The sequence below is a fragment of the Tachypleus tridentatus genome, chromosome 13, assembly GCF_004210375.1.
Source record: "Tachypleus tridentatus isolate NWPU-2018 chromosome 13, ASM421037v1, whole genome shotgun sequence".
NCBI lineage: Eukaryota > Metazoa > Arthropoda > Merostomata > Xiphosura > Limulidae > Tachypleus > Tachypleus tridentatus.
The window spans coordinates 169,365,936-169,382,059 of NC_134837.1; the positions used below are offsets into that span (position 1 = coordinate 169,365,936).

The window sequence follows — 16,124 nt, forward strand, 5'->3', positions numbered from 1 at the left end:
TTTTGGGGACGAATAGTACGAGAAAAATAAATTTGGTTGACCTTTTTTAACTTTACTCATATCATTCTTATCCATATTCCAGCATTCATATTTTGTTTACAATATTTTAAAATTGATGTGTTTAACATGCATTTGATTGTTGTTTTGCAATAAAACCTATTTTTAAGATTTCTTTTTTTTTTTTTTTTTTAGAATGGCTATAAATGACCATCAATTTATGAATTTGATTTTGGGGATCAAAGATCCTATTCATAAACAGAAGATTGTTTTGAAGGCAATGGATGTGGTCCTCTTTGGACCTCCACGTTGTGAGTAAATTATATAAATTTAGAAAACATTATGATTTATTCTGGTACATTGCATTATTATTATTAACGTGCTTTTTAAGAAGTTCAGCTCTTCAAATAACCAACTTTATAACAAATTATTATAGTCTATAAAAGATAAATTACTTATAAGATTGTTTTATCAGTATACATAAATATTATTGAAATAATAGTTTTTCTACATTATTTTTTTTAATTAGTCACTGCAGGTTATGTCACTACTTTTTTATTGTCAAATACATGTGCCTTGCATTTATTAAAACAAAATATATTAAAATAAAAAACAATAAAATTGTTGTGATTTAGTAGGAAGGTAGACAAATAGTTTTGAATGGTTGAAAGCTAATCATGTTACATTAAATAAGTTTAATAATTTGTGTTATGTTTATAATCTCTTTAATTTATTAAACTTGAGCATAAGAATGTAAAGAGTTTTCTACTGTATGAAGATCATATACACAAAGAATATTCACGTAATGTTACTTCCAATTACCAAGAAAAAATTTTAAAGTTCAAAGTTGATCGAAAATGTAAAAAAAGTAAAAATTTCAAAACTATAGAAAATATCTCTAAAAAACCATATAATCAAATTTGACATGTATGACTTTGATTTTGATTATTTATTGCAAAATAAAATATTACTAGTAATCTCTTCCACCTTTTTTTCTCAAAAGGGGTTCAAGAGTAATCTGTTTTAACCACTTGCACAACTTACAGTAGTGTGTTGTTTGTCAATCATTCAGTTAGTAGACACTATAATGACATCATGTAAGGGATACTGTTGTGATGTTGGTAAAATGTGTACATGTCATGGATCACAAGAAGAATTATGCACTTTGTAGGCTACTGTGCAGGATAACATGAACTTGAAAAGGAAGAAATGAAAACATTTGTTACTTTTGATTTTGGTTTTATTTACTTTTGAAATAGTACTTTTTTGGGGACCCTTCACTAGTATATCTAGTATGTATATATGTTTGACTAGATAAGTGGGGTTTCATTTAATTAACAGTATTTCAAATGTTAATTGTCACAGCTTAATGCATACTTTTGGTATGCAAATTAAAATTAAAATTTTTTAGGCAATATATTGAAGTGATTTTCTTTTATATGCATGTGGTAGTTCACAAAGTAACAGTATTTGGTGAAAGAAATACATCACTGGTGCTAGCTTATAGCTCCTAATAAATCTTAACTGTTGTTTCAAGTGTGCGGAACTTTAATATTTCTTTTATGTGTATCATATTTATGTTTTTAACAGACCACAATTATGCAAAGGACATTCTGCTGGTATTATCACTAGTACTTGCTACTGGGGCTGCTGGTTTGCTTATATTCAACACAAGCTTTCACAGAGACAGCTACAGAAGATGATGAGAGACATGCAAAGTCTCCAGCAGGCTGAGGAAACTTTGTTGAAACTACAACAAGAGTAAGTTTTGATGGTTATATTGTAAAAGGTCATATTTTAGAGAGTTTGCTTTTCATTTTTTATCACTATGTAACTGTAACCCTTAACACCTGAATATTTACACCATAAAATTAAATGCAGGTGTTGAATATTTGAGATCAAGTAGGTAATTTTTCTACAAAGCTTTCTTAAAATATAATTTTTATCATTGGTTTGCATGTCCAAAACCAGGAATGTTCTGAGTAACTCAGAATATCTACTATGATTATATTTTTATTTGTAGTATTTTGTATAGAATGTGTTGACACATTGTTCTTTTGAAGAAGACAAAATGTTCCTTCTGATGTTTGAGCAGAGATTTTAAAACGTCATATTGTAGATATTTTTCTGTTAACTGTTTACTCCAGATTTTGATGTAAATAACTTTAGAGTTGTAAAACCACTGTACGTTTTTCATTACTAACAGTTTACTTGATTGATAAATGTCATAAAGATTATTATTTTAAATTGAAATAATATTGTACTTCAGCTAAACATTGTGGGTTTACAATGGCAAATTAATATTTGTTTACAGGTTATATAAAGCAAGACAAGAGCAAAAGAATGTTGTAATTGAGAAACAAGATTTAGAAAAGAAGTTGCAAAATGAAATAGCCAATTCTCAGGTATAATTAAAGGAATATTTGTTAAACCACTTTTTTAAATTTAAGGCCCAGTTAGTATTTTTCTCAATTTCTTGCTCGTATTCTTACTACTTTCGAGTTATTTTGAGAATGTAATACAGAATTTGGATCAACTTATTAAGGTTGTGCAAGCTCATTGTGCATGAGTTATTGTAATGATTAAAAATAATTTTGTTGTAAAGAACAAGATGATGACAATGAAGCATGAACATTGTGACTTGGAAAGTGTTCAGCAATTGAGGAATGAATTAGATCATGCTCAAGAAGAACTACATTGTATAGAAAAGGCATTAGAAACCAGTCAGTGGTCACCTCCTCCAGCCCTTCAGCTCTGGCTTCAGCTAACTCATGAGCTCGAGCTGCGAAGTTACAATGAAAAGAGAGCTGCAGCTGAGCAACAGTTGAATTCTGCTAAGGAAGAGGTTAGTTATGATGATGTAGTTTATCTATTTATTATTAATATTAGCAGCATTGATTTCATAGTTGATAAATCATAGGTATGTTATTAATGTTATTTGCAAATTTTGTGAGTAATAATTATGATGATATTGAAGCTAGAAGTTTGCTATACAAATCTATAAACATTTCTTCAGTGGTAGATGTGTTTTAGTCAATAAGTTAGAGTATTCTGTTATGTGTTTACCAGCTAAAATCAGTATGTTCTATGTAACTTTGGTTTTAGTGTGAAAAATTAAGAAAAAGGAGGTCGACTGTACTAGGGGCTTTCAGAATAGCCCATGGGATCTCAGTTGATGCTATTGAGCAAAGGATTCTTCAAGCTAAGTAATAACATTTTGTTATTTGTTGTTGAATATGTTTAAGGAGGGAATAGTATGAATTTTTATTTAAATATGTATTTCCATTAAAACAATATTTGTAAAAATTAGATGATATTTTTTCACTTACTGTTTGTGTTACTACAACATTTCAGTATAGTATAGCAAAGCATAAAATTTTAAGATAGTTTGTGATGGTACATTTTTTTCACCTTTTCAAACTAATTTTGGTCACAGTTTTATCTTGACTGAAAGTAGCTTTGTGCTTTAACTACAAATAAACAAGTTCTGGCAAAAATTAACTGGAATTCGTATTCAAAACTGCAATGTGTGTATATATATATTTGTAAGAGATTCAGAAATGCTTAGGGTTATTACAGATACCACACCAAAATGGTTCCTACTAGAAAGAATATACTGTGGGTGGGGAGAATCTAAAAATATCCACGTTTTGGGTTGTAAAAGGAAATGTCTGTTTAAAAAATACTTAGAGTTCATTGACACGTTATTGTAATTTTTATTTTATTTTAACAGAGCTCATTTTAAACACTTCTGTGTGAAAGATATATAAAATAAAGTAAGAATTCTCTTCTCATAAAATATCTTGGTACATCCTATCAGATTTATTCTTGCTGTACTAATTTTTGAGTGTGTTTTCTGAATATAATGTTAAGTAGGAAAGTAAGTTCCTTACTTCAGGATGTGTATGTTAGCATATATCTTAATTCATTTTTTACATATTTCTTTAAACTGTTAACTGCTACATACTGAACAGACTTGTTAGGTTTGTTCTGAAGCACTAAAGCTTTATATATATATATATTTAATCAAAACCTGTATTTGAATTTAATGCTTAGTTGCTTTTCTCTGTTTTTGTAAAAGTTGTCTGGTGAGTTAGTGCTAAGTTTATGGACTTTTAACCCTAAAACCTAGGGTTTGATTTTCCACAGTGATGAGAGTACATATAGCCTATTGTTTTGATTTGTGCTACAATAAAACAAACAATGCACTTTAAAGGTAATTACACACAACTAAGAAAAACAATCACAGTTTATCTCTAACACTTCTGAAAAACTTGTTGCTTTAAAGTTTAAAAACAATTTTGTGTTCTTAATATGTATATTAATTTCAAACAAAATAAATATGTGTAATTAGAAGAGGGTTATAAGTTAATATATGCATCTTTTTCAAGGCAAAAATAATCTAATTAGCATGTTTTTATTTTAAAAAGTTGAAATGTGTCTTATATTTAATAATCTACACTAACTTATCACTTGTTTTGTAGTGACAAAAAGCTATTTGCTAATGCTTTAACTTTAGTTTTTTATTTGCTTTATTGCTAGGAAAACAAAGAATGAGTAGTTTATCATTATCATACTTAAAACATAGCAATTTATGTATGATTGTTATAACTAAAATGCCTAGTTAATTTTAGGATTGAAAGTTTTATAAAATGCAAAATCAATTTCTTTGAGTGAATCTACATTTCAGATTAAACATTGTGATAACGCATGATGAAACGCTACCCACTTCACTGTGCTTTCCTGTAAAGGTGTGTGTGTATGAATTATGGATCTGACTGATATTTTTCATGAATAATTTTTATTATTATATAAACAGTTACACACAGACATCATGAAGGACTTTAAGCCTGATTTTAATTTCATTTTCAAAATCCAGAGCAGCTCTGTCAGAAGTTACTAAAGACCTGCAAGAAAGGCTGTATCGTTGGAAGCAGATTGAACGTCTGTGCTCTTTTGCCATTGTGCATAATCCAGGTCTGAAGTACTTAGAATCTCAGCTGCAGAATGAATGTGTAAATGGACTTTCTAGCCATCCTTACTTTACAGGTTAGTCAGAAAAAAATCTGAGGACAGAGGTAAACATGGAGTTTTATGATAGTTTAATAAGATGTGCCAAGTCTACTTGTATGTATTTTATATCACATTTTGAAGTATTAGAGCTTCCATGATTTTGTAGTTCTTAAAATATCTTTTTTGAGTTTTTACATTTGTAGCTGTTTTTAATAGATGGCACTGAAAATTTGTTTATTTTGTCATGATAGAGCTAGAATATTATTGTTGAACTTTAATTGAATTTGCATACAAATTTCCATTTACATTTGGTTTAACGTGACAGAAAGTGGCAAACCTTAGGTGCTCATGGTGCAGTAGTTTAACACAGGTTCCATAGTTTTATTTTTGTATATAACTAATGGTGTAACTGTAGTAGTTATTATCGGTACTTTTAGTCTCATGCACAATTCATGCTTGCTTGCCCTTTCAGCCATAAGGTATTTATGGTGTAATAACCAATCTCCCTATTGAAGAGTAGTCCATAAGGAGTTAGCAGTAGAAGGTGTTGGTTATGTATCTCTTTCTAGTCTATCACTTCAAAATTAGGAATAGCTAATGCAGGTAGTCCTCAAATAGCTTTATATAAATTTCAATAAACAGACTTCTTGTAGTTACAGATGAGATCAAATGGTTTAATGAATTTAGTAATTAATCTAATCTGTAATAACATCTGAGGATTTCTTTTTTTTTTATGAGTTTGAAATATAAATACAGTAAAACCTGTCTAAGGCAGAATCACATGGGACCAGGTAAAATTTCCAGCTTAAGCAGTGAACATAGTGAACATGCATTTCCTTAATTATATATAATTTTTAAGCAGAATGTTATACTTGCTTGACTCAAGAGAAGTAAGACATTTGTGAATCAAGTTATTATACTGTTGATACTATATTTATTAGAATATCAACAAAAATAGACATTTAAAATATACGTAAGTACAAAAAATCTTAATCACATTTATTTGAAGAAAGTATCCAGTTTCAACTGTTTTGTTTTTTTAATGGGCTTTCTCATGTGGTTAAAAGAGAATGCCAATTTTACGGCCTTTTCATGAAGTTCATTTTCCCCCTTCATTTTAGCATACAATTTGATAGCGTTAATATCCTCACTATCTTTTCTATTTTGTTCATCTTCTGAATCTCTCATACTGCAATTATATATTCTTCAAGAAAAGTAACGCAAAAGGGATATTTTTGTTATTTTAAAGAGAAATATATGTAAAAACATTACAAGCTCAGAGTATGTGATGTTACACGTGTTAAGGCACTGATTGTCAGACCAAAATTACAATAAAAGTTGTGCACTTTGAAAACGGAGGAATACATCGGATTTTTCGCCAAAACGCATTCGTGTACAATAAATTCGTTTGAGAGATCTGCATGTTCTGCAAGTGCAACATGTGCAAAATCCCTATAAAAGTGACAGGTTCTTGGTTTCCATAGCTCAGTGTTAAGCCATCAACACGCAATACAGTTACGCCAAGACTGACTGGAAGCAGGCGAATCTTGATCAGATGTTGCCAGAGCTGTGAATGTCCACCCAAGCACCATCACAAGGCTATGGAATCGTCACCAACAACATGGATCAACTCGTGATCGTCCACGATCTGGCAGACCTCGTGTGACCACGCCCACACAAGATCGCTACATCCGGTTACGTCACCTTCGGAATAGGACCACCACTGCAACGTCTACAACCTCAACCATACTAGGGCTGCGTAGGATTTCCGATCAGACCGTACGCAACCGTCTACGAGATACTTAGGCCCCATGTGCAACCCATCATGATGAACGTAAACGACGTTTTTCAACATGACAATGCCCGTCCTCACACAGCCCGACTCACCACTGTCTTTTTGAGACACCACAACATCAACGTTCTTCCCTGGCCCTCCAGATCACCAGATTTAAACCCCATCGAACATCTTTGGGACGAGTTGGACCGACGTCTGCGATGGCAACAACCTCAATCTCAGACTCTGCCTCAGCTTGCAGCAGCTTTGCAGGCTGAGTGGACAGCCATTCCACAGGATGTAATTCGTCATCTCATCGCTTCCATGGGCAGGAGATGCCAAGCAGTTATTGTTGCTCACGGAGGGGCATACTCGTTATTGACGTTGAGTGACGTTAAACTTCAACTAGTGAGCGTAGACTTCGCCTTTGCAGACTTTGGATGTTCAGCAGTGAATGTGCAAAGTTTCACACATGTCATACAGAACTACCCGGAATAAACTTGTTAACAATATGTCTCAAATTTTGCCTTTTGCATTTCTTTTTTTGAAGAGTATATTATTGATTTTAAATCAATTTCATCAGTTTCTTTAAAAACACATTTTTTGTTAACATTCACAAAACTTTCTGTATTCACAGAATTATCTGCATCAATCTTCTTAATCAGAGTTTGGATTTCACTAGAATCATCATAACAAACAACTTCTCCACAATCTATGCCATTATCAAGAATACATCTACAGTTTTGAAAGCCCTTTATTACACATTTGATTGAATGACTTAATGCAGTTGCATCTAACACGTTAATTTTCATGGTCATTTAGATGCTCTCTTACAGTTGTCTATGTTTGCAATAACATACTGAAGCATCAGTTTTCTGTATTTCAATTTTATACACTGTATGATTCCATTATCTAGTGGTTGTAGAACTGATGTTGTACATGGAGGTAGAAAGACTAAACAAACATTTGAAAGTTGAACTTTTGGGTAACAGGTTGCATTATCTAGGAAAAGTAGAATATTCCTATTTTCTTGTTCCATTCTTTTGTTTAATTTGTTAAAAAATTCTTTGAATATAGCATTTGTCATCCATGCTTTATTATTCACTTTCCATTCCACAGGAAGTTGATTCTTCCCTAAATTTTTGAAACAGTGCAGATTTTCTCTCTTACCTCTTACCCATTGTAAATTTTCTCTAAAATTTAAAATTAGGGAAGATAGGAATTTATTTTTTTCATGAGAATTATTTAAAAAGTGGATTTTTGCACTTAAAAGACACATATATTTCTAGAAATCATGAATCTAATTTAACTACAAAAATATTGAGAGCAGAAAAAAGAACAATATATTTAACCAATACTTACTGTAACAAAATGTCCAAAAATTTGTTATGTTTAAACAAATTATTAATTAAACAAGAATTTGTTAATATTTAAATAATTTATTAATTAAATAAGAAATTAATATTTAATCAAAATATTTTTTCTGCTTTACTCATGTTCTAATTCTACTTGTTGGTAGATAAGGTAGGTGAAAGATAGTTTTCTGGCTTGTACAGGTTTCTGCTCTATGCAGTTTCTGGCTTAGACAGGTTTTACTGGATATTGAAGTGCAAAAATGATAATAACAATGACAAAACTTACAAGAAGGAGTCATAAAGAGTAGTTCCAGAGAAAAATAGATAAAATTTGTACATAACTTTTATTTAAAAACAAAAAACCTTTTTAAAATTCTTTATTCATTTGACTTATTGATTTAGGTACTAAAATTTTCATATTAGGTAATCTTTTGTAAGGTGTTTTATATGTAGCATTGCAAACATTTTCAGCAGAAAATTCCTGCTTGGTGAGTAACTTTTTTCTATGCTTATTTTCATTTCTAAGGATATTAGTAATAAGCAGTGTATTACTAACTCTCAGTTTACTTATTTTAATATTAAAGATGTATTTCATCAGGATCTGTTTTTATAAATTGTATAATATTTCATCTTGTTTCTATGAGGAAATGCTGGTTCATTTTATTTTACCATGTTTCCATAAAAGGCAATTTTTCTTGATGATTTATAATCTATTTGTAAGAAGATCATGCTGTTGCCTGATTTGTCCACAAGAGGACTGCTTTCAGTTTTGTCATACTTTCACGAGAGGACAGTATTTCTTTCTGTTTTATCATTTCATGATGAGAATACTGTTTTGTAATATTTCCTTGAACAAATTGTAATTTTTCTGGATTTTATGTTCCTATTTTGTTATATTTCCATAAGAGAATAGTATTTTTTACTATGCTATCAGTTTCCAAGAAAGAGTGGTATTTCTTGCTATTTCTTAAGTTTGCCTAAAAAGAAAGTACTTCTACATAGTTGGTCATATTTTTGAGATTCATGTTTTATAATATTTCTAGTTTCTCTGGACTGTACCATAGAAAGTACTTCAGTTTTTGCCTTGTAAATAATCATGTATTGATTGTATATATTATCATTTGTGTATTGCAAGTGAGGCTTATTTCATGTGTTTTGCAACATTTTTTTTTTAGTCCTCTCAATTTATCTTATTTTATATCATTAGGAACTAAATGTACAATACTTGACTCTTTCGCAACTGGAATAGCAGTAAAACTTGTTAAAGTTGTCATTGTCAAATTGTTTGTGTACTACTTCACACCTACATTTATTGGTTTATGTTTATGTATGTGATAGTTATAGGTTGTCTTTTTTTCTCAAGATAATTGCCTTATCTTTTAATTGTACAGTATTTTTGAGCAATGAAACTGTGGCATGATTTGGACAAAACCTTCCATATGTCTTTGTTTTTTATCAGGTAAGCTAAATCACATTGGAAGTAAGTCACAACTTTTGGATGAAGATGGGCAATCATCTGGAGGCAGTATTGGAGCAGGTGATATAAAGTTTTTAGTCACAGTCATATAATTTTGATCTTATTTTATGTGCATTAATTCTATGTCCTTTCTTTTTTTTGAAAATGTATTCAAGGTATGTTAGTTATTGTATTTCACTTTTTGATAGCCTGTATTATATATTAATGAGATAAGTTATTTTATGATATGGAATTATACATATGTTATTTCAGTGAACTACATTAAAAAATACAAACGTTTTTCTCTAGAGCTAATGATACACGATTCAGAATAAATCTGACAGAGATCAGCACAAACAGCATTTCTAGTAACATCTAGTGAGCACTGATTGTGATACATAATAACATGAAAATAAATTTGGACAAATAATTAAAAATATGGAGAAAAATGGTATGGTCAAATTAACTCCAACATATATTTTTTGAAACATAGAGGGCATCTGAGTTATCTCAGGTAAATTATGGAAATAGAAAAAATTCACAATAGTTAAGTATTTGAACTACAAGTGTTTATTCAACCTGATGTGTAAATTCTATTAGTTTGGGACATTTTGGAGTAAAAGGTTCATATTTTGCATGCATGATAATTCACATTGTCAACAATGTAATTATTTGCACTATAAGTATTGTTTAACTTGTACATCCTATTGAGGTCTCCCTATTTATATTTTAGATGATATTTTGTAGTTCAAGAAAGCTGAAAAATAATATAAAACTGGTGCAAACATTATTTAAATAATTAAAAGTATTTTTAATACAATTTCCCTTTATTAATCTAAAACCATTACACCATTTTGAAGAAGAAATTTGTAAACAATTAGCAGGAAAGTTGCAAACCTGTAGCTACATATTCAAATACAGCTTGTATTTCATCTTTCTTTATAAAACAAAAACCTGTATGGTATAGTGAAAAAGGACACACAAGTTATTTCAAGTGATAAAAGTACAAACTGTTAACACATTTGAGTGAATTGTTTGGTCTAATAAGAGTATTTCTTGAGTATTAGATGGTTGTGCTCTCAACCAAGTGACTACCATGAAACACTAAAGTTTCCAATCAGCTTTATGAACCATTTATATAGAGCATCCTTATATATCTTGGCCACACTGTAACATATAATTCTTAGTTTTAATAAATAAGTAGTGTTATTATTAGTACAAGTTCCATTTAGTAGTATGTTGCCTTCAGTGGAAATTTCCAGGTTTGTTGCTATATTACTGTTCCCAGTCCCATTATGTAATGTATCAATGACTGAGTTTTCATTCAGCCTTGCAGCATTCAAAAAATCTTCACATTGCTGTGTAGTGCTATCTTGACAAATGGGGAAGGACGTTTACAACTTCTACCTGGCAAACTTTTAACTCTTTAACTCAAAAATTATTGAAAATTTGTAGGCATGTCAGTGGTCTGCTTCTACTTTTATGAACTCAGCTAAAAGTTTATGGAACTTGTCACCCATGCTGTGATCAAATAGTACTCTATAAATAATAATAATATCTTTTGAACCATGTTGAAAACAGTTTTTTAGGCCTAGACTCTTCAGGTACAAACTTGTTTGCATCTTCAAAGTTTGAAATGTCACTTATGTTAGCAAAATCAGTCTTCCCACATGACATGTGATGTACATAACTGATAGTAGATATTTGCATTAATAGTCCTGGGAGTTTATTTAATGCTTATATTTTTGTGTATATACTTTATGTTTATTCATCAAGGCATCTAATACACTTTTGACCAAAGTACTACATGCATACATAGACAGAATAGACCAATGACTGAATCTTAATTACTGCATAATTGAACAAATAATTTTTAACAGCTCTGTACCTTGATAATGACACTGCTGATTCTCAATATAAAGTTAGCTTACATGTTGGAAGCATGTGTTATAATGTATTTATTCTTGATTGGAAAGAAAATTAATAAAGTGCAATTAATCACATTTTCAAAGTTGAGGTAACATGGGTACTTGTTTTTGTAAACTGATTAAAATTTACTAAAAGGTAACTTAAAACATTATGAAGTTGGTTCAGAATGACAAACTGAAAATAAGAACAAAAGGTCATAAATCAATACACAAGAAAAACAAAACTTATAATGAATTTTAATCATGATGTGAATGCCTCTTACAAACTGACTCATATAGGTAGTGTTCTGACCGGTAGTGTGTTTGTTGTATCCCAGCTGACCTTAAGAGCTCTGGATTGAGCAAAATGCATCAGCAGCAGCAATGGATATTGCAAATACAGTGTTGTTGGAATACTGTTATTATACACTTTTCTTATTCTGGAAAATTGTTAACAGACTAGATATAGAAGGTAGTGCGTAAAATTATAATAGGTCTATAACTAATATCTTATGATAAATATAATTATTTTATTATTAGCTTGTAGTTTGTAAAATGATTCACACCATTAGTGTCTTTATTTGCAATAATTTCAACCAACATTTTTGTCCTATCCCTAGAAGCTATAATTATTATTTTTTTCTTAAGAAACTTTATAAGAATCTAATGAGTTGACATTATATAAATACCTGTTTTAAGTTCTGCAATTATTCAGTTGAAGTGGCTCCTTAAGAAGCACCTGATAGATTGTAATTCTTTCAGACTCTAAAAGATCCATTACTTTGACTTCAAGAGTAACCAGTTGGAATCCCAGTTTGTATAGCAGCTTCATATCTGAAACCGTATTCAATGTGATTTTCAGAATAAAATAATGATTGTTTCACATAGATGTACCAAGTTCCATATAATCCTATTTCAACTTTAAATTCCTTCTGTCGTTTTAGCATCTAATTGTGTTGGCTGTTTACATACTTGTCTAGTTCATATTTTGACTTACTTTTAATGCAAAAGATTTTGAATCAAATATTTCATTGCTCTCTTCAACTGTATCTCTAGTTATGTTGTATTACTGAAGAATTTTGGTATCTGGAAGTATAACTTAGTGCTATTCCAACATGTTGATTTCAGTATGATTTTTGTATATTTATATTAATCAGTGTTTATGAAATATATTGTACTATGTAGAATTTGCTAGCTTGGCGTTTATTCTGAAATAACATACGAATAAAATGTTATACATGGAAATATAATTTTTACTTATTTTTATTTGTATCTTATAGTACATCAACTTGTTCACAATTCAGCAGTTTTGTTTTTATCACCTATTCCACCTCTTTTGGTAACTCCAGTTAATGAACATTCTATGCTGAAGTTTCCATCACAAGGTCTGATTAAACAAGACAGTAGCACCTCCTTGATTTCTGCTGGTCAACTCTCTGCTTTCTTAGCATCTGACTATTCATCAGCTAATGGTAAATGTTACCTTCTGTTTTTGTTGTTGTTGTTTCTTAAGTGAAATATTTGTACAATTTCATGTTATTATTGGACACACTGATCTATTTAAACTATGAAGTTTGAACAGAAATAATCAATTACTTTCATAAAACTAAAATTCTTGAGAAATGGTAATTTTCAGTAAAATAACATCATCATTTTAATTCAGTATAACTTGTTTTAATTTGATCTGTAAACTTCAGAGTATTATTTTCAGTCAGAAATCTGATCTAAAATAATTCTTTTACTTTGTATTTAACACCTACCACATGAGTTAGCCCGGCATCTTGATGTGGACTTAAATAAATGAGTCATTCATAAAAGGTTTAGGTTGTATTGATTAGACAAAAAGAAGACATTTGGCACTATTTTCGAGGTCTAGTTTGCTGAACCCACAAACTGAGAAGTTACTTTGTAAATGTGAAGTAAAATAATGTATCAGTAAAACACGTTTGAATTGTTCTAGATAATGTGATGGATTAATTGGGTTGAGTATAGGGATTGAGCTAAACTGTAGGTCCAGGGTCAGCTAAGGGAAGAAGTTTTTCGAAGATATCAAGATTAATTTGACATACCAGCTGATTTGAGAATTCATCAATCAATTACTGAACTGACAGGGAATTAATAAGAAAAATGAGCACAACAGTATTATTTATTTTAAAAAGGGGAATTGGAATTGCATATGTAAGAAATCATTAGTTTTGATATTTTGTGAAACTTCCATCTATAAGCACTATTATTATTCACTCGTATATTGTTACTACTCAGGTTTTTAGCATTTCATGGAACAAGGAGGACATAGTAAAACTTCTATAAGAATATTGTAACAATATAATAATGTCTTAATATATGTGGGAACATAATTTGCCATATTGTTTGAGACAAATAAGATATTCAGCATATCAAGTGCCATATTTCACATAATATACAAGAAATGGTGTTTTGATTTAGTATTTATCTGTGGCATATGTTTGTTTTACTAATGTATTTACTGTATTTCCACTACAAGTGTAACAGCAGTAAGTCTAGGTTTAGAAGGGTGAAATTCTGACTTGTCAAATGTGTTAATGAAAGATTGTATAGAATTTATTTTAGACATCTTTCAAAGCGTGATACGTATGACTTGATATGTGACTTTTATTTTTTCTTAAGGATTGACATCATTTGGTGTAACTTAAATTGCAGGTGTTAATTTGTATAAAAGACACTTCATGTTTACTACCAAATGATTTGCCTCATAACTTCTTTCTGTGTCTGGTATTATATTTTTGAAAAAAATAGTTCAGTAGAGATAGCAAAAATAGATGCCTTCCTTTTCTAACACTAATATGCATCTATAAGAAAATATGTTTACTGAGCAAAAAAATGTAAGAACAAGTCGTCTCTATAAAGCAACTTATAGAGAATAAAAGAATAGTCAATGTGATGAACTAAACTTTTTTATTTATTTTGAGTTAATATTTATCAGAGCTATATGTTTATTTATACTGTATTTCCACTTTTATTACAAAATGAGACTGCATGATACTCAGACATAACTAACATTTTATTTTTCAAACATTTCTGTGAAATATACTGTACCAGAAAGAACTAACAGTTTTTATTATATATACAAAAACATAATCCCTAATTTGATTTTTTTTTTAAATTCCTTCTTTTATCCAATTAAATTGAGGGTAAATATTTTCAGAAATAACTTTTTAACAAATGACATTAACTAGCTTTAGTTCATAACACTAACTGTTAGTTATTCATACCAGGTGCTATTACCAGTGTGGCTCCTTCATTTTACTCTAGAGCCTACTGTGTTCAGGAAAATTCCTCCATACCAATAGCTAGGAGTAAATCAGAATTTACGATGTCTCTTTCTACCAATACCTCTTCAAATGGTGGAGGTACTTCAGGTTTTGGTGATCAAGTGTCACATGTGCTTAGCCCTACATGGATCATCAATGGAAATATGGAACAAGGTGGAAATAGTAAAACTTCTACACTGAACTCAACAAAATCTTCATCTAAACTAGAAAATGGGTATGCCACATGCTTATATGATTCTTCTAAAGTTCTTCTGTTAACCAAGAATTCATTCTATATCTGTTGTCTTTAGACTTGCTGTTTTATATGTACTTACCATATAATTTCTTCTTTTGTTTTTTATTGTTAGGTGTGTATTGAACTGTAATGATCACACATACATTTTTGCCAAAGAATAGTTAAAAAATAAGTATTACAGTTTATTTGCATTTTATTAAAGAACATTTTCAAAATCTAAGATGAAATGGTACTGGAATACCAAATACATGTTCTGTATATGTTATATAATCTGTATGAAAAGCTGTGTAAAATAAATTATAATTCATCAGAATGGGAAATACATGTTTACTATGTGAAACAACAGAGAAAGAAGATTTTGTTGTTCATTTAAAAATATAAAGTTTGGCTGTTATTTTAAAAAAGAGTGTAATCATTTTCATACTTTCCCTTTAGGTAATATCAAGGAAGCAGTTTATTTATTAGTATTTAGAAAGTTACAGATGCTCTCTGGTTCCATTAAACATCTAAAACTTCTTGAATTTCAAGTTTGTCTTGAGTGTTTAGTCATAAATTAGCTGGTTTCTTGTTAAATGTATCAGCTAAAGATTGTATACAATTTGTTTTAATTGTCTTTCAAGGGTTTAAAGTTCGATAAGTGTATCATGTGTGACTTTTATTTTTTTTTTATTGGAACTGAAATAGTGCATGGTAATCACAAGTTTGCCAGTAATATAGCTGGAAGACAACTTCAGTGTTTAATGAACTGATTTAATATAATAGTGACAATTATTTAAATAATTATATTTTTTTAACAGAAAGTAAATAATGCCTTCGGATGTATAAAATAAGTCTCATGAAACAGTTGTTTTTATAACTTGAACAACTGCTCTTTCATCTTGACATTTTATGTAATAAACACTATGAATAATTTAATTCTTTTTTCTCAATCAAAAATAGACATTAAAAACATATTTTAAAGAAATTTTTGGTAAAGATATGTATTTGCCATGCTTACATTGGTAAAGATATGTGTTTGCTTTTATAAAGTTTTCTTCCATCCCATTTCATGATAAGTTTTCCTGGCACCAAACATT

General features: G+C 29.9%; 1 pseudogene across 1 annotated transcript in view; it reads left to right on the forward strand.

Moving 5' to 3' along the window:
• Positions 1-16,124, forward strand: part of LOC143239822 (stromal interaction molecule 1-like) — an 83,296-nt pseudogene that overhangs the window by 61,840 nt on the left and 5,332 nt on the right. The window contains exons 5-13 of the transcript XR_013021398.1: positions 193-308; positions 1,588-1,758; positions 2,312-2,402; positions 2,603-2,842; positions 3,103-3,203; positions 4,877-5,046; positions 9,599-9,676; positions 12,783-12,974; positions 14,757-15,027. The product of XR_013021398.1 is annotated as a stromal interaction molecule 1-like (transcript). The remainder of the gene's footprint in view (positions 1-192; positions 309-1,587; positions 1,759-2,311; positions 2,403-2,602; positions 2,843-3,102; positions 3,204-4,876; positions 5,047-9,598; positions 9,677-12,782; positions 12,975-14,756; positions 15,028-16,124) is intronic.